The sequence below is a fragment of the Mytilus californianus genome, unplaced genomic scaffold (assembly GCF_021869535.1).
Source record: "Mytilus californianus isolate M0D057914Y unplaced genomic scaffold, xbMytCali1.0.p SCAF_13, whole genome shotgun sequence".
In the NCBI taxonomy this organism is placed as follows: domain Eukaryota; kingdom Metazoa; phylum Mollusca; class Bivalvia; order Mytilida; family Mytilidae; genus Mytilus; species Mytilus californianus.
Window position 1 is genome coordinate 5,374,131 of NW_026262615.1, and position 19,612 is coordinate 5,393,742.

A 19,612-nucleotide genomic window follows, 5' to 3' on the forward strand; every position below is an offset into this window, starting at 1 on the left:
CACATTTCCATGCTCTGTAAACTGGGAAATCATGGTCTAAATCGCAATTTGGCAAAACCTTTTAAAAGTTCACATCATAATGACCATGTGTAGAATATATCATGTTGATGGGTAGTATGTATCATATTGATGTGTAGTATATCACTACAAACCAGTAAAAGTCTGAAATGGCCTATATCTGTACTCGACTGTACTGATTTTTACTCGACCAGTCTGAATTGGTCTGAATTTTACTTAATATTACTCGACCCAGTCTTAACCATACTCGACTGTACTGATTAGTACTTGACCCTTATCTTTGCTATTGAAAATAGTCTAAACTATTACTCGACCAGTCTGAAACAGTCTTAACCCAGTCTGGACCAGTACTCGACCAGCTCTCGACCTATTTTTTCAGTCTGAACCATACTCGACCAAAGGTCTGAACATTACTCGACCAGTCTGAACCATACTTGACCAAATAACCTCTTCTTTATAATTTTGATTGTTTAAATAACTTTCTCTTTAACTTATATGACAACAGCCACAATTAAATAAAGATATATATAAAAACATTTTTTACATTCTTTAATAATACATGATTCTCTTAGATTTGGCAAATCAAGATAGTTAAATTATCTTATTTTAAAGTCTGAGTCTTGTTAAATAAAAGACTTTTTTTACCTGAAAACCACACCTATACTGAGGGTAATAAAACCTTATTAAAAATAAGGTGCTTTTTGTTTGGCATGTGTTTTTTTTTTAAACAAAACTTGATTTTCCTAAATTCCTAAATAAAAACGAATGTAGGACAGAAAGTCACAGGACAAAAAGTCACAATTCAGTTTTGAGGTTATTTTTCTTTGAACAATAGAACACTTATTTTTAAAAAAACATTTTTGTATTTTTCTTGAAACAATATCAATAATGATCAAATAATTGTTAAGAAAACAAAATGTTACAATGTCTTGGTACTTAAATGGCTTCATGGTGCCAAGAAATATATCCTTTGCATGATTAATATTTTATAAATCTTTATTTATCAAATTAAGTCTTATGAACAATTTCCTAAACTGTAAAATGAATATGTGTCATAAAAAGTAAACATTTCAAGATCTTTCTCATAAATATTCAATCAATTGTATACAAATTATTTGTGACTTTTTGTCCTATCAAATTTGTGACTTTCTGTCCTGTGACTTTTTGTCCTGTGACTTTCTGTACTTAGGTTTCATGGTTATATACAATAGTTATATAACTATCTTTTTCATGAGGTAACAACAGCCAACAAAATCACTGACATTGTTTAACCTTATATCAGAAATATATCTATTCCTATTCATAATTTGGGATATATATATATATTTTAAAAGGGATAAAAAATTCAAGAAATGAATAAAATTTTTCTTCTGATTAGGGGTAAACTATAAAGTAATATATCCTGCTTGACACACACTGATTAAAAAGATCACACCTGGTCAGAGAGTAATAAATTTTAAATAACATCCATTGAAAATTACAACATCCTGTAAAACTTAAATAACAAGGCCTTTGAATTCACTAGATAAGTAATACACGAGTTTAAGAAAATATGGTTTTCTTTTTACCTGTAAAACACCTGTACTGAGGTAATTAAACCATTAAACCTTATTAAACTGCTTCTTGTATGCCATGTCTTTAATTTTGACAAAACGTATTTAAATTTAATTAAAATAAATTTCTACTGCAACTTTGGAATACATTTCCTTTTTTAAAAGGTTATCAAGGATAAAAAGATGAAAGTTTTATTATTATTATTATATTAAATTTTTGATTTTACAAAACAAAGGTGTCAATTCTAACATTTATTAAGTTGCTTTATATACTATTTTATATATATTTTGATAAAAAAAAATTGAATAACATTTAAGATATTTGAATAATGGTTGAAAGTTATAGTATTTTTGATGCATAAATCAATGTGAACATGATATCATGTATATGAAAATTCATTTAACGAACTTAATTTATTACATGATATTTTTTTAATCCAACCAGAAATTTGATCACCTTGTTTTATTTTAATTTTAAATGTGATATACATTTTATATATATATATATATATATATGAATAACAGTTCCTAAATTAATGAAAAAATAATATAGATAGATACAAAAAATAGGTCTAGGTTGGTTAAGACTTGGTCGAGTATGGTTCAGACTAGGTCGAGTATGGTTCAGACTAGGTCGAGCATGGTTCAGACTTGGTCGAGAATGGTTAAGACTATGTCGAGTATGGTTCAGACTCGTATAAAATGGTTAAGTACTGGTCAAGTACAAGTTCAGACTGTTTAGTATGGTTCAGACTACAGTCGAGTAATATCAAGTAAATTTCAGACCAATTCAGACTGGTCGAGTAAAAATCAGTTCAGTCGAGTACAAATATAGGCCATTTCAGACTTTTACTGGTTTGTAGTGTATATCATGTTGATGGGTAGTATGTATCCTGTTGATGTGTAGTATATATCATATTGATGTGTAGTATGTATCCTGTTGATGTGTAGTAGGTATCCTGTTGATGTTTAGTATATATCATATTGATGTGTAGTATGTATCATGTTGATGTGTAGTATGTATCCTGTTGATGTGTAGTATATATCATATTGATGTGTAGTATGTTTCCTGATGATGTGTAGTATGTTTCCTGATGATGTGTAGTATGTATCCTGTTGATGTGTAGTATGTATCCTGATGATGTGTAGTATGTTTCCTGTTGATGTGTAGTATGTATCCTGTTGATGTGTAGTATGTATCCTGTTGATGTGTAGTATGTATCCTGATGATGTGTAGTATGTATCCTGTTGATGTGTAGTATATATCATGTTGATGTGTAGTATGCAACCTGTTGATGTGTAGTTTGTTTCCTGTTGATGTGTAGTATGTATCCTGTTGATGTGCAGTATATATCCTGTTGATGTGTAGTATGCAACCTGTTGATGTGTAGTATGTTTCCTGTTGATGTGTAGTATATATCATATTGATGTGTAGTATATATCATGTTGATGTGTAGTATGCAACCTGTTAATGTGTAGTATGTATCCTGTTGATGTGTAGTATGTATCCTGTTGATGTGCAGTATATATCATGTTGATGTGTAGTATGCAACCTGTTGATGTGCAGTATGTATCATTGTAAAGATTGTTCTCAATCTTTCTTACAATACCTTTAGTCTCTAGATATTTATTCTATTCAATAGCTTTTCGAAATATCTTAGCCAGGTTTTCTAAATAAAATAACAACTAAACTACTATTTCAAGAAATAGAAATTATTATTATTACTATAAATTACTACAAAGAATGAAAGTACAATATGTTTAACGGTTTTCTGTGATTTTCGTGCGTGAAGTATTTACCTATTAAGTTTCTGTAAAGATGAGTTCAAATTCGTTTTGCTGTTCGGAAAATCCCCTTTTTATAATACTTATCACGCCTTATCCTTGCGCGTAAGAAAATAGGTCGCTCCTGGTCAAGGTTAATCATATAAATCACTGTCAATACATACGTAAATATTGGATTATAAAGAAAGCAATCACGATTTCATACGTCTCGACACCGATTTATCAATATAAAGCATATAAATACAAGTAACTAAAGAAATGTAGGATTAATAACAAGTTAGAAAACAAAGATGTTATTCGAATGCCACATGTTGGCGGAATTTCGTAACGCTAAATCGGCAACTGCCAATTTTGCCGGGAACGACGTTACGTTAACACAAAGGTAAAACCGCGTTATTGAATGTTTACAACACTGCCCTCCGTCAAAATAGAATTTCGTCTCGAAATTTAAATAATTGCGAAATATTAAATCATTAGATACAATTAAACAAAATCTAATCAAGCACCTGCTATCTCAATAGAATATTAAAATTAAGAAAATTTGTTTTTGTCAATGTTGACTAGATCACGAATATATCACAATTCTTGACACGTATAATAATAAAAGTGTACCAATGATATATAAAACAATATACATATAAATAATGTCAACAATTTTGTAGTTTTGTGTCTTTCAATATAATAAATAAACTGTTTATAAAATTTTCAATGTTTTCTTTGTCCAACAACTTCACTGTATTATTGGTTCGTCTCTTTTTGTCTTTCTTTCTGTATCCTCTTCTGTTCTTTTCTCTTTCTGTGTCCTCTTCTGCTCTTTTCTTCCTTTTTCTCCAATCTTTTTGTGTGTCTTGAGTTACCTGTTTTTCATTCTCATGTTCTTTCTTAGTTTGGTCTAAATCTGTTTCACGGAAACTTTCTTTCAGTTGACTTATTTTTTCCACCTGACAGAAAAAGTTTCCATCCTCTTTTTTAACTGAAACATTTACAATTTCTTCCGTAACTGGAATATTTTGATTTTCTTCTGTTACTGGAACATTCACAATTTCTTCCGTAACATTTACATTTTCTTCTGTAACATTTACAGTTTCTTCTGTAAAATTTATATTTTCCTCTGTAACATTTTCATTTTCTTCTGTAACATTAACGTTTTCTTCTGTAACATTAACAATTTCTTTTGTAACATTAACATTTTCTCCTTTAACATTTACATTTTCTTCTTTAACATTTACATTTTCTTTTGTAATATTAACGTTTTCTTCTGTAACATTTACATTTTCTTCTGTAACATTAACATTTTCTTCTGTAACATTAACGTTTTCTTCTGTAACATTTACATTTTCTCCTTTAACATTTACATTTTCTTCTGTAACATTTACATTTTCTTCTGTAATATTAACATTTTCTTCTGTAACATTAACGTTTTCTTCTGTAACATTTACATTGTCTCCTTTAATATTTACATTTTCTTCTGTAACATTTACATTTTCTTCTTGCAAGAGCTCAGGCAACATCTGGACATCGACCTTGTCCGTCTGTGTACCCTTATAACTTGTACTGGTAATATTTCCTATATGTACATGTACATGCATGTCCTGCGTACTTGCTACCATGGGTTTTCTGTCATCGGCCATTACCGGCTCTACTATTGAATCTCTGATTGACAGGAACTCACTTCTTTCCGCTTCTTTGTCAATGATAAGCCCAGAATTGGTGTCCTTTACTCCGACTCTGGCTTCTCTATCAGTTTGTCTCTTAGTCTCACATTCAATCCACTGACCATTAAACTGTAAGCCTTGCTTAGGATTGATTGTGATATTCATTTCATCAATTAGGTCACAACCTAATAACATGTTATCTCCAATGGGTGCTACATAAACTGGCCATTTGAAGGTTTCACTTCCAAGATTAACTTCCACCTCTGTAATCCCTCTTGTTGTCAAGTTCTTACTGGCCTCAGCAACTACCAAATTTCTTGCTGCTCTCCTTAGTTTTGGCCGTTTACTCCCAGGAATCTGATTATACAACTTCTCACTTAGAACCGTCACCTCTGCTCCAGTGTCAATAACTGCATTCGTCACAATCTTGTTAATGACCACTGGAACTGTAATGCTAGCTGCTGTCACCCGAGCAATGATAATATTTCCTTCTATCCCGTTGATCGGTTCTGCACTACCCATTACCTCCTTTGGTGTGTTCTCTGGTGTGTTCTGTTGTATCTCCTTAGACTCCTCAAACAACATCTCTAGGCTTAAATCTAGGTCCCGTATATCTAGGCTATCTTCTTCAAATGATCTCTTTATATAAGCTGTATTCACTGATTTTTTCGGTTCAACCAAATGCTCTTTCATTTGGCAATGTTTCTCTTCATATTTCAAATTATTCTCTTTAACTTTTTCTTTACCATGTTTAGGGGCTGACACTTGGTCGATAGTCTCAACCCTTAGCAGTTTAAAGACTCTTCATTTTGGTTTTGACTCCTTTCATTATTCCTTATAAAACCACCTCTATTTTCTTTATGATTATGATAGGGGCTTCTCTTTTCTTTTGGACAATCTCTGATGTAATGGCCTTCCTCATTACAGTTAAAGCATCTGGAATTCTTCATCTTGGTCGTATGGTCTCTATACACTTGCTTATTTTGCCATGGACTACTGTCATGATCCTGTTGTGTATAATACTTTGCCATTTCTCTTTTAATGGTTGTCTCTAGTGACTCCGAAATTCCTCTTTCAAACTGAGTCAATCTTTCCTCTGTTACAAATCTTTTTCCTCCTACTTTTCTGACCTCTATATCTTCGGACCCTTAATTATTTCTATAACTGTCCTCTGTTGTACCAAGCTGACGGATGTTTCTGTCTCTTGAACCTCTCTTGTAAGTCTCATATAGCGTTACTTGGTGTATTGCCTCTGTTATGCTAGTAATCCTTTTTGTCAGTAGCTCAATAGCAATACTCTGGTCCGGCAATCCTCTAAGCATATACTCCACACTGAGTGTACTGTGTGTTGCTGTGTCAATTGTGGGGAAAGACTTCCTGACCAACATCTCGACCCTTGAAGCATACTCCTGAATTGTTTCTCTATCATACTTTTTCAGAGTATGAAGCTCTTGTCTGTATGTTTCCGGGTACCCATGATCTCCAAATCTATTTGACATGGCTGCACAAAGTGCTGAAAATGATCTTTTTGTCTCTGGTGTAAGAAATGAGGCATATACCATTGCTTCATCTTTGAGGGCTGTAACCAGTTCTTTGGCTTTGGTTGATGGAGTCCAATTGTTCATTTCCGCAATCAGTTCAAATTGCATCATATATGCGTTCCATGCATCCTTTCCGTTATAGAATGGCACTCTGGTTCTGCGTCCATTATCATTAAATCTTGGAACTTCTGATGTATTGATATACTGTGGTCTACTGGGATGCTGCATTGGTAACAAGTTTGGCTCTGTGATTGGTTGATACTGTTGGAAATTTCTATTTTGAACTGGATATTGTGAAAAATTACTGTTCGGGGCTTGATTTTGTATATATCGGCTATTCTGTACTGTATTTTGCGAATAGTTACTTCTTTGCATTGTATTATGAGGATAGGTGTTGCTCACAAATTGACTCTGAGTATACAAGTTCTTGTTAAGAACTGGATTCTGTGAAATATTGCTGCTAACAATATCATGGTTTACATGGGTATGGGTACCAGCATATACATTTGGCTCTATATACTCTGTTGACTGGGTAATTGTGTTGTCCAGATTTTGATTAGGGTTTGTTTGACTTGAACTTGGTATCGGCTGTTTTGTTGGGCTGTTCTCTTTAATTCAAAATTTTCATTCTTTAAGGCATCTAATTGTCTTCTTAATTGTGTGAGCTCATCACTATCAGAATTGGTTGATCTTGAAATTAAAGCGCTATCACTTCGACTTTGAGTTGGAACAAGGAACGGATTAGTGTTATTCTCAATTTCTTTACTTATAGCAGGTAAGTTGATAGTATGATCCATGGTACAAGGATTTTCATCAGTCAAATGAGTTATCTCCCTTTCTCCTTCATTAATTGAAGTAGGCAATATATTTGGATACTTATCTATTGTCTCCCCATTACTGAATTCAGGGATATTAAACCTTGCATTAAAATAATCATGAGAGTTTCTAGATTCCCCTGAAAAATGGGCCTCCATATTCCCAGATGATATGGCATGGTTGGGAATGGCTAAACTACTTGGTGGGTTTATTCGAGATCCCCTTCCTCTTCCCCTTCCTAAAGACATTGATCCCGTAGACATACTAGGTTGTCTATTTCTCAAATTCTATTCAATAGCTTTTCGAAATATCTTAGCCAGGTTTTCTAAATAAAATAACAACTAAACTACTATTTCAAGAAATAGAAATTATTATTATTACTATAAATTACTACAAAGAATGAAAGTACAATATGTTTAACGGTTTTCTGTGATTTTCGTGCGTGAAGTATTTACCTATTAAGTTTCTGTAAAGATGAGTTCAAATTCGTTTTGCTGTTCGGAAAATCCCCTTTTTATAATACTTATCACGCCTTATCCTTGCGCGTAAGAAAATAGGTCGCTACTGGTCAAGGTTAATCATATAAATCACTGTCAATACATACGTAAATATTGGATTATAAAGAAAGCAATCACGATTTCATACGTCTCGACACCGATTTATCAATATAAAGCATATAAATACAAGTAACTAAAGAAATGTAGGATTAATAACAAGTTAGAAAACAAAGATGTTATTCGAATGCCACATGTTGGCGGAATTTCGTAACGCTAAATCGGCAACTGCCAATTTTGCCGGGAACGACGTTACGTTAACACAAAGGTAAAACCGCGTTATTGAATGTTTACAACAATCATGTTGATGTGTAGTATGTATCCTGTTGATGTGTAGTATGTATCCTGTTGATGTGTAGTATGTATCCTGTTGATGTGTAGTATGTATCCTGTTGATGTGTAGTATGTTTCCTGTTGATGTGTAGTATGTATCCTGTTGATGTGAAGTATGTTTCCTGTTGATGTGTAGTATGTATCCTGATGATGTGTAGTATGTTTCCTGTTGATGTGTAGTATGTATCCTGTTGATGTGTAGTATATATCATGTTGATGTGTAGTATGTATCATGTTGATGTGTAGTATGTATCCTGTTGATGTGTAGTATGTATCCTGTTGATGTGTAGTATGTATCCTGTTGATATGTAGTATGTATCCTGTTGATGTGTAGTATGTATGCTGTTGATGTGTAGTATGTTTCCTGTTGATGTGTAGTATGTATCCTGTTGATGTGAAGTATGTTTCCTGTTGATGTGTAGTATGTATTCTGATGATGTGTAGTATGTTTCCTGTTGATGTGTAGTATGTATCCTGTTGATGTGTAGTATATATCATGTTGATGTGTAGTATATATCATATTGATGTGTAGTATGTATCCTGATGATGTGTATGATGTATCCTATTGATGTGTAGTATGTATCCTGTTGATGTGTAGTATATATCCTGTTGATGTGTAGTATATATCATGTTGATGTGTAGTATGTATCCTGTTGATGTGTAGTATGTAACCTATTGATGTGTAGTATGTATCCTGTTGATGTGTAGTATATATCCTGTTGATGTGTAGTATGTATCCTGATGATGTGTAGTATATATCCTGTTGATGTGCAGTATATATCCTGATGATGTGTAGTATGTTTCCTGTTGATGTGTAGTATGTATCCTGTTGATGTGAAGTATGTATCCTGATGATGTGTAGTATGTTTCCTGTTGATGTGTAGTATGTATCCTGTTGATGTGTAGTATGTATCCTGTTGATGTGTAGTATGTATCCTGATGATGTGTAGTATGTATCCTGTTGATGTGTAGTATATATCAAGTTGATGTGTAGTATGCAACCTGTTGATGTGTAGTATGTTTCCTGTTGATGTGTAGTATGTATCCTGTTGATGTGCAGTATATATCATGTTGATGTGTAGTATGCAACCTGTTGATGTGTAGTATGTTTCCTGTTCATGTGTAGTATATATCATATTGATGTGTAGTATATATCATGTTGATGTGTAGTATGCAACCTGTTGATGTGTAGTATGTTTCCTGTTGATGTGTAGTATATATCATATTGATGTGTAGTATATATCATGTTGATGTGTAGTATGCAACCTGTTAATGTGTAGTATGTATCCTGTTGATGTGTAGTATGTATCCTGTTGATGTGCAGTATATATCATGTTGATGTGTAGTATGCAACCTGTTGATGTGCAGTATGTATCATGTTGATGTGTAGTATGTATCCTGTTGATGTGTAGTATGTATCCTGTTGATATGTAGTATGTATCCTGTTGATGTGTAGTATGTTTCCTGTTGATGTGTAGTATGTATCCTGTTGATGTGCAGTATATATCATGTTGATGTGTAGTATGCAACCTGTTGATGTGTAGTATGTTTCCTGTTCATGTGTAGTATATATCATATTGATGTGTAGTATATATCATGTTGATGTGTAGTATGCAACCTGTTGATGTGTATTATGTATCCTGTTGATGTGTAGTATGTATCCTGTTGATGTGCAGTATATATCATGTTGATGTGTAGTATGCAACCTGTTGATGTGTAGTATGTTTCCTGTTCATGTGTAGTATATATCATATTGATGTGTAGTATATATCATGTTGATGTGTAGTATGCAACCTGTTGATGTGTAGTATGTTTCCTGTTGATGTGTAGTATATATCATATTGATGTGTAGTATATATCATGTTGATGTGTAGTATGTATCCTGTTGATGTGTAGTATGTATCCTGTTGATGTGTAGTATGTATCCTGTTGATGTGTAGTATGTATCCTGTTGATGTGTAGTATGTTTCCTGTTGATGTGTAGTATGTATCCTGTTGATGTGTAGTATGTATCCTGTTGATGTGTAGTATGTATCCTGATGATGTGTAGTATGTATCCTGTTGTTGTGTAGTATGTATCCTGATGACGTGATCACACTTTCATGGTTAACAACTACCTTGACCAAAAACATTTTACCTGAGAACGGATTCACAGTATCATGTTTCCATGATCAGTGATGAATGAAATCAGGGTCAAAACCATAATTTGACATAAAATTTTAAAAAGTTAAATCATAATGAATATGTGAAATGACCACAACTTCATGGTGAACTACCTTGAAACAAAAACTTTGATCTTAGCAGGACAGACTAACCGGCAGACGGAAGGATGGATGCACAGACAAAAAACAAAAACATAATGACCCTTATTTTAGCCAGGACATAAAACAGATGCAAGAAAAATAATACTTTCAAGAGGATAACACATCAGCATACAGTAAAGTTATGTTTGTTGCACAGCTATATGTAATATATTAGTTTTATATTGGTTTATAAACATGATTAAATATTGAGCAAAGTCTTGATATATCTATTACAGCTCCAAATGTAGAAAATAATCATTAAGAATACCAAATATAGGATTGTAATCAATTGATTAAATGACTAGGAAAAACAGCCAGTTTTTCTAGTGGACAGGAGGGTATTGGAAGTTTATATTCATACATTTATAATATTAGAGAAAATTTGTGTAAATAACTCCAAAAATAGATAATAAACCTGGGGTTGATAAGGGTGTGATATTTGAAGAAAAACAACACCATTTAATATTTTCTATATATTCAATTTAGGGATTACAAAATATTGTTAGATATTTGTTCATTTCTGTTTTATTTAGCTTGTATATACTTGAATCTAATTTTAAAGTTATAACTTCTTAGTTTCTTTCGATTGTCTTGTCTATGTCTTATTGTTGTTTACTGAATATCTTCTTTTTCCTTCAATTTCCCATTTCAGTAATTTCTTTGTGTTTAAAGTTACCAAACCTATAGCAAGACACCAACCAACCCCCTACCAAAATTAAACAAAACAAAACAAAACAAAGAAAACAAACATGGGTCAAGGTCTCAAATGGCTTGGTTACAATATTTGTGACTAATCAATGTAGAATTTTTACAATGTAGTTGCAATTACAGGAAAGGCAGATTTTTTCTTAAATATCTTAACAAGATGAAGAACAGCAAGTATCGTCAAGAAGAGTGCTGTAACCACGGGCGCGGGGGGGGGGGGGGGGGGGTCCTCAACTTGGGATTTTGGGTACAGTTGTGCAGCTGGGATTTAAAAAACACCCCCCCCCCCCCTTTCATATATTGAATAATTGTGAAATCCCTACCTATACATATATTTCACAGCGAAATCATAATCCATTCATATATTTATCAGCTCAAATAGTACCTAAATATATCACAATTAGTCAATTTCTACCTATTGATATATTTCCTCGGTAAAATTGCATTGATATATCCCCCCTCCTCCCCCCCCCCCATCAATCCCCCCCCCCCCCCCCCCCCCCGCCCCAATCAATCACCATAAAAACTTTCAAAATATAATTTTGGCAAATAACTTTTTATAACAGAACATCTACAAAAACATTTATACAAATATAATGAACCTAAAATTATATATGAAACAAGAATATGTCCATAGTACAAGGATGCCCCACTCGCACTATCATTTTCTATGTTCAGTGGACCGTGAAATAGGGATCAAAACTATAATTTGACATTAAAATTAGAAAGATCATATCATAGGGAACATGTATACTAAGTTCAAGTTGATTGGACTTCAACTTCAGCAAAAACTACCTTGACCAAAAACTTTAACCTGAAGTGGGACAGACTGACGAACGGACGGACGGACGGGGACGGACTAACGAACGGACGCACAGATCGAAAAACATAATGCCCCTCTACTATCGTAGGTGGTCATAATTATAGATAAAATTATAAATAGTGATAAATTCTATTTAATTATGATTAAAAACTGTGAAATGCACAAACTGTCACAAAGTTTTCAATGGTTATTATAATAAACTGCTTTATTCAAACCATTTCAATAACATATACACAATTCATTCTAAAGGAATGAAAACTTATGTATTAAGTAATGTTTCATTGTTAACAGAAAGTGCTAAACTGTAACAGGATTTTGTGAGCTTCTTTCACTAATAGTATTTTAAAACTATCAAAATGAACTTTAGAATAATGAATAACTATCGAGCATTGACATTTTAATGACGCAAACTGAGTTACAGAAAATATATAAGGACTTTAGTTACAATTAAGATACTTATATGAGTACTTATAGACCGTTACTATAACCTTTACATTAGGATCTAGAACAGCTTTAAATGTTGTTTGTTTAAGATTTGATAAGTGTTTGTTTTTCATGGTTTTTTTGTCATGCATTGAAATATGTTATTTATAAAACACTGTAGAATCATCAAAGGGGATATGTTTTGTCTGGCAAAGTGGACATATGAGCCCAAAGCCTCTATTAAGACAAAATAACAAATATATTATACTGGAGTATCCTTATTTCAACATTTTATACCATTGTAATCTGAGGAGATATGAGCTGTTATCCCCTAACAGGGTAAACAATCAAATTGCATCATTTGCCATATGTCACTTCAGTATAATAATAAACTACTAGTAATGATACGCCTTCTTTTCCATTACAAAGTCAGAATATGCAATTACTGCATGCATCAAGAGTATGTACATTTTATGTTGGTTGTCATGTCTGTAAGATAGCAAAAATATATCTTCATTTGGAAGAAATGAATGTTGGCGTCTATTACAGAAAAGTGGGGGGGGCTATTAATACCCCTTTCTGTTAACCTGTTTTGGGCTATTTCAAGGTGTTGTTAACTGTTATTTGAAATATATATGAACTGTTAACTGTTTTCAACCCACTGCCTGTTATCTGTTCTGTTAAGATTGGCAATGTTGTAAACTGTTTTATATGAAGTTGGGATTCCTATTATCTGTTACTGGACACTTAAAGTGTTCCCTGTTTTTGAAATAATTTATCTCTGTTAACTGTTATTTACAAGAATTTTTAAGATGGACACTAATCACATTAAATTTGCTGTTAATCTCTTTCTTTACGGTGCTCCCTCAAAGGAGTAACATAAACAGCATATATGTATCACATCAGAATGCGAATTAAAGATGTATAAAGACAATGGGACTATACTAGAAGGCTCATTAAAAAAGCAATATCTTTATCATTTTAAATTTGTTTAATCACAATATTTTCACCACTTTGTAAGTTGGTTGATAATATGAAGGTTACTAAGGTATTAACTGACAAACATTAGGCCGGGAAAACAGACGCAATCGCGTAATATCCGAACAAAGTGAGATCAGATGGGTTTATTGAGGATCGGTATCTGTTGTCTTCTTTACTCGTCATACGATACTAATGTCATATCCCGAGTAACAATCATAATGGTCTCGATAGTGTTCACAGGTTAAGGGGCAAATAAAATAAAGATTCGAACAGATGGTAATAAAGATAATTTAAAGAATAAAGTTTGGGGTGTTAACTCTTGAAGGTGTTAAAAAAAGAATTAGGAGATAACTGTATTGTATTTTAAGCTCCGATGGCATCAATTGGTGATTTGATGATCGCAAATTAAGTTTACTGGAGACTTGTAGCGGAGCAAGTAAACGGGTATTTGCGACCATCAAATATCAATTGATGCCGTCGGAGCTTAAAATATAATATCTCCATTCTAATGAAACTGACAGAAAACAACGTCAAATCATACATTTAAAATTTGTCATACGTCGTTTGCGCTTGTGCGTATGTTTTCATAGTATCAATTGTGAATTGATGCCATGAAAATTGGTGACGTTATCCAATCAAAATGAACGTTACAATGTTGCATTAGAATCTCTATTCTTTTTTTTTTAATGTAAGAAGATACCAACCGAGGGTGCAATCAAAAACCGTAGTTCAAATGAAATATAGCCAACACCATGGCCAAAATGGAAGCAACTGTAGTTTTCCTATGTTCAAATAAGAAAAATAAAAAATCCATTTAATGTCAGGATGAGCGTCCCGCCATCTAGGACTAAAAGTGCTAATCCGCAAAAAAAAGACCAACAAAAAACTTAAATATTGACGAAACCCACCCAAACCAATTAAGGTGGACTCAGGTGTTCTAGAAGAGTAAGCAGTGTTTGCTTCACTACTGAAACATGTGGTGTTCATAAAGAATTCCTTAAGTCACAATTAAAGTTGGTGATAACTGTTATGAGCATTTTATATTTGTTGTTAACTGTTTTTGCCAAAATCGAGGTGTTGTTAACATGTTAATGGGACCCCTACCCCCCCCCCCCCATTACAATATAAGAATTTATCAGTTTAGATGACTGCATCCAGGAAAAATATTCATTCAAATTGCAACTCGAAGGCGGACATTTCAGCGAGGGGTATGTAAGGCATAGAATCAAATAATTGATACTGATGCAAAGATTCTGGAGCATCAATTTCCACAGATTTTATGTTACAAGCAAATCATGAAATCAGTTGCCTGATAAAATACATATTTTCCAATGAGTTCGGTAATGTACTAATCTGAAAACCATGTCATTTTGATAACGGTGAAACAAGGATTTCATTTAAATGGTGCAGATGAATAAATTTTGACAGCTAGAATCACTTCATGATACATATGTTCTATCTAGATATCTAATTTGGTTGAATTCAACAACTTTGAAACTTAACATAATTTAGTGGCCATTTTGAAAACAAGAGTGCACATGCAGGAATGTCTCGCCTGTATTATTTATCATGATTGATCTTATGTTGAGTCTGTAATAAAAGGTTCAACTACAAGTATCACATAATCTTAACATTATCAATGATCTTGTAAATGAGGTCTAGGTCATATGAACCTGCCAGACAGAAATGTACACCTTACAATCATACCATACACCAAATACAGTTAACCTATTGCTCATAACTTCTAAAAACAGATCTTATTACTAAAACTTAACATTGACCCAATGAACCATAAAAAATAAGGTCAAAGTAAGATGAATCCTAACTACACAACATGAATACCATGCAATCATTCCATACACACAATATAGTTGACCTATTGCTCATAGTATCTGAGAAACAGACATAACCATAAAAACTTAACATTGACTAATGGATCATGAAAATGAGGTCACGGTCAGATGAACCCTGCAAAACAGACATCAATATTTGTATATTAGTTGTCATTACTATGCCTTGAATAATATATATGCCAAATGACATTGATGTGTCAGGAAGAATATATTTGTCAGATCTCATTACAATATCAGAGACAATATGTATGTCAGATCTCATTACAAAATCGGAGAGAATATGTTTGTTAGATTTCATTACAATATCAGAGAGAATATGTATGTCAGATCTCATTGCTATATCAGAGAGAATATGTATGTCAGATCTCATTAAAATATCAGATAGAATATGTATATCAGATCTTATTTCTGTGTCAGGGAAAATATGTATGTCAGATCTAATTACTATATCAAAGAGAATATGTCTGTCAGATCTCATTACCGTGTCAGGGAAAATACGTATTGTCAGATCTCATTACTATATCAGAGAGAATATGTTTGTCAGATCTCACAACTATATCAGAGAGAATATGTTTGTTAGATCTCATACAATATCAGAGAGAATATGTTTGTCAGATCTCATTACTGTGTCAGGGAAAATATGTTTGTCAGATATCAATACTTTGTCAAGATGCCATTACTATGTCAGGATAAATATTTAAGGGGGGGGGGGGGGGGGGGGGGGGGGGCTAGGATGAAAAATTTTCCTGCCTTTTTATTTTCCCCTCTATTCGGTCCTGCCTTTTTATTTTTCACTCTATTCGGTCCTGCCTTTTTTTTTTTTTTTTTTAGTTTATCCTGAATTTTTTTAATACATCAATTGTCATCCTGCCGTTTTTTTTTGCAAATAATCTCATCCTGCCTTTTTTCACACAAAACTCCTGTCCTGCCCATTTTTTTCAAATTTCATCCTAGCCCCCCCTAAAAATCAAATGGTAGCTCCCTTACTGTGTTAAGAGAGAATATGTTTGTCAGATGTCAAAACTATGTCATGGAGAATATGTTTGTCAAATGTCATTACTAGGTCAGGTCAGATATCAACACTATATCATGGACTAAGTTTGTCAAATGTCAATACTATATGAGGGAGAATATGTTTGTCAAATGTCATTACTAGGTCAGATATCAACACTATATCATGGACTAAATTTGTCAAATGTCAATACTATATGAGGGAGAATATGTTTGTCAAATGTCATTACTAGGTCAGATATCAACACTATATCATGGACTAAATTTGTCAAATGTCAATACTATATGAGGGAGAATATGTTTGTCAAATGTCATTACTAGGTCGTCAGAAGTCAATACTATATCGGGGAGAATATGTTTGTCAAATGTCATTACTAGGCCAGATCTCAATACTATATCAGGGACAATATGTTTGTCAAATGTCATTACTGTGTCAGGTAGTATATGTATGTCAGATGTCATTAATGTATCATGGAGACTGTTGTTATCAGATGTCATTACTTGTTAAGGGAGAATAGGTATGTCAGATGTCATTACTATGTCAGGGAGAACAGGTATGTCAGATGTCATTACTAGGTCAGGGAGAACAGGTATGTCAGATGTCATTATTCGTTCAGGGAGAATGGGTATGTCAGATGTCATTACTGGTTCAAGGAGAACAGGTATGTCAGATGTCGTTACTATGTCAGGGAGAATATGTATGTCAGATGTCATTACTAGGTCAGGGAGAATAGGTATGTCAGATGTCATTACTATGTCAGGGAGAATAGGTATGTCAGATGTCATTACCGGTTCAGGGAGAATAGGTATGTCTGATGTCATTACTATGTCAGGGAGAATAGGTATGTCAGATGTCATTACCGGTTCAAGGAGAATAGGTATGTCAGATGTCATTACCGGTTCAAGGAGAATAGGTATGTCAGATGTCATTACCGGTTCAAGGAGAATAGGTATGTCAGATGTCATTACCGGATCAGGGAGAATAGGTATTTCAGATGTCATTACTTGTTCAGGGAGAATAGGTATGTCAGATGTCATTACTTGTTCAGGAAGAATATGTATGTCAGATGTCATTACTTGTTCAGGAAGAACGGGTATGTCAGATGTCATTACTGGTTCAGGGAGAATAGGAATGTCAGATGTCATTACTATGTCAGGGAGAATAGGTATGTCAGATGTCATTACTAGGTCAGGGAGAATATGTTTGTCAGATGTCATTATTTGTTCAGGTTGAATAGGTATGTCAGATGTCATTACTAGGTCAGGGAGAATAAGTATGTCAGATGTCATTACTAGGTCAGGGAGAATAGGTATGTCAGATGTCATTACCGGTTCAGGGAGAATATGTGTGTCAGATGTCATTAATAGGTCAGGGAGAATAGGTTTGTCAGATGTCATTACTGTCAGGGAGAATAGGTATGTCAGATGTCATTACCGGTTCAGGGAGAATAGGTATGTTAGATGTCATTACTAGGTCAGGGAAAATATGTATGTCAGATGTCATTACTTGTTCAGGGAGAACAGGTATGTTAGATGTCATTACTAGGTCAGGGAGAATATGTATGTCAGATGTCATTACTTGTTCAGGGAGAACAGGTATGTCAGATGTCATTACTATGTCAGGGAGAATAGGTATGTCAGATGTCATTACTATGTCAGGGAAAATATCTTCGTTAGTATCAAAAATGTCAATACTGAGAGTTTTATGTCAGATGTCATTTCCGTGTGAGGGAGAATTTATTTGTGAGATGTCAATACTATTTTGGGAAAAATGTGTCAGATGTCATTACTGTGTCAGAAAAGTATTCAACACGAAAATAGTTTATTAATGCCAAAATACATTCACAAAATAAATTTCACATAACAGCCCCTTCCTTTGGCTGTATTTTGTAAAAATTCAGTTATTTTGTATCATATTCTTCTTTTCCGTTTTAGTTAGTCCCCATTTTGTAACTCTACTAAACCTGTTTCAACCCAGAGTTGATGTTGAGCTAACTTTGGTAGTTTCAATAGGTCAAACTTGGGGGGGGGGGGGGGGGGGGTCAACTGAAACTCTACAAACCCGAGATGGACAAATCGAAGAAGACCATAAATATCAAATGCCAAGAAAACTATGTCAAGAAAAATTTGTTAGTGAGAAATAATTAATTTGTTAGATTCCATGTTTGAGCCAAAAAATAATGTTTATTCTTTAATATTACAAATGTTAATCCTGTGATGTTTAGAACTACTCTTTCAGTCAGTACGAAATTTTTAGTGGGGTATATTGAATTAGACAGAAAATGTTCTTGAGGAGGCTTTACAGTGTATCAGATAAATATATCTGTATTCTGTCATAATGCTCTTTGGGAGAATATGTGACATGTCATTTTAGTTTCAGGGAGAATACTAAGGCAAAAAAACTCAGGAAGAAAATGTGTGTTAGATATCATTATTGTGAAATATGAAAGTCTGATGTCAATAGTGTCAGAGGATATGTTATGCATGCCTAAAGTCATCACTTTGTTAAAATGTGTACATCATTGAGGGCCTCAGGGAAGATTTGTTTATTGTAACTAACTGAGTTTACCCTCTTTAAATAAATAATTTATTATTATCATTATTATTATAAATATCATTACTGTCTCAGCAAGAATATGTGTCAAATGTCATTAAGGCATCAGAGAATAAGCATGCCAGATGTTTTTGCTGTCAGACAATCAGAAGTCAAAGTACCATGAGACATCAATGTGTCAAAGAATGTCCCTAACATTAATGATACCAATTTTTCTTCACCAGATGGGCATTTTAACATTAAATGTCATTGCAGTAATGATCTAGACAAAATATTTGACAACCCAAAGCTTATTAAAAATATGAAGAGCTATAAACCAAAAAGGACAAAAAGTATAGCCATAACAGATGTTACTAATCAGTCAGATGTCATAACTGTTTCAAACAGTATCTATGTCAAATGTGACTACTATGTCAGACAGTCAGCTGTCATTAATGTGTCAGAATATCCCTGACAGATGTTACTACTGTGTCAGACAGTCATTAATGCGCCAAAGAGTACCTATGTCAAATGAAACAAGCGAAACTGAGAGCTACTGCTCACTGATGAAACCCTGCCCAAATACTTGACGGTAAACAGGAAGTTGTTGAGTGATGTATCTGAAAATGCATCACATGATATAGCTGACTTATATAAACCCTGAAACCAAATTTCAGAAATCCTTGTAATGTAGTTCCTGAGAAAGATGAGACGAAAAATGTTCA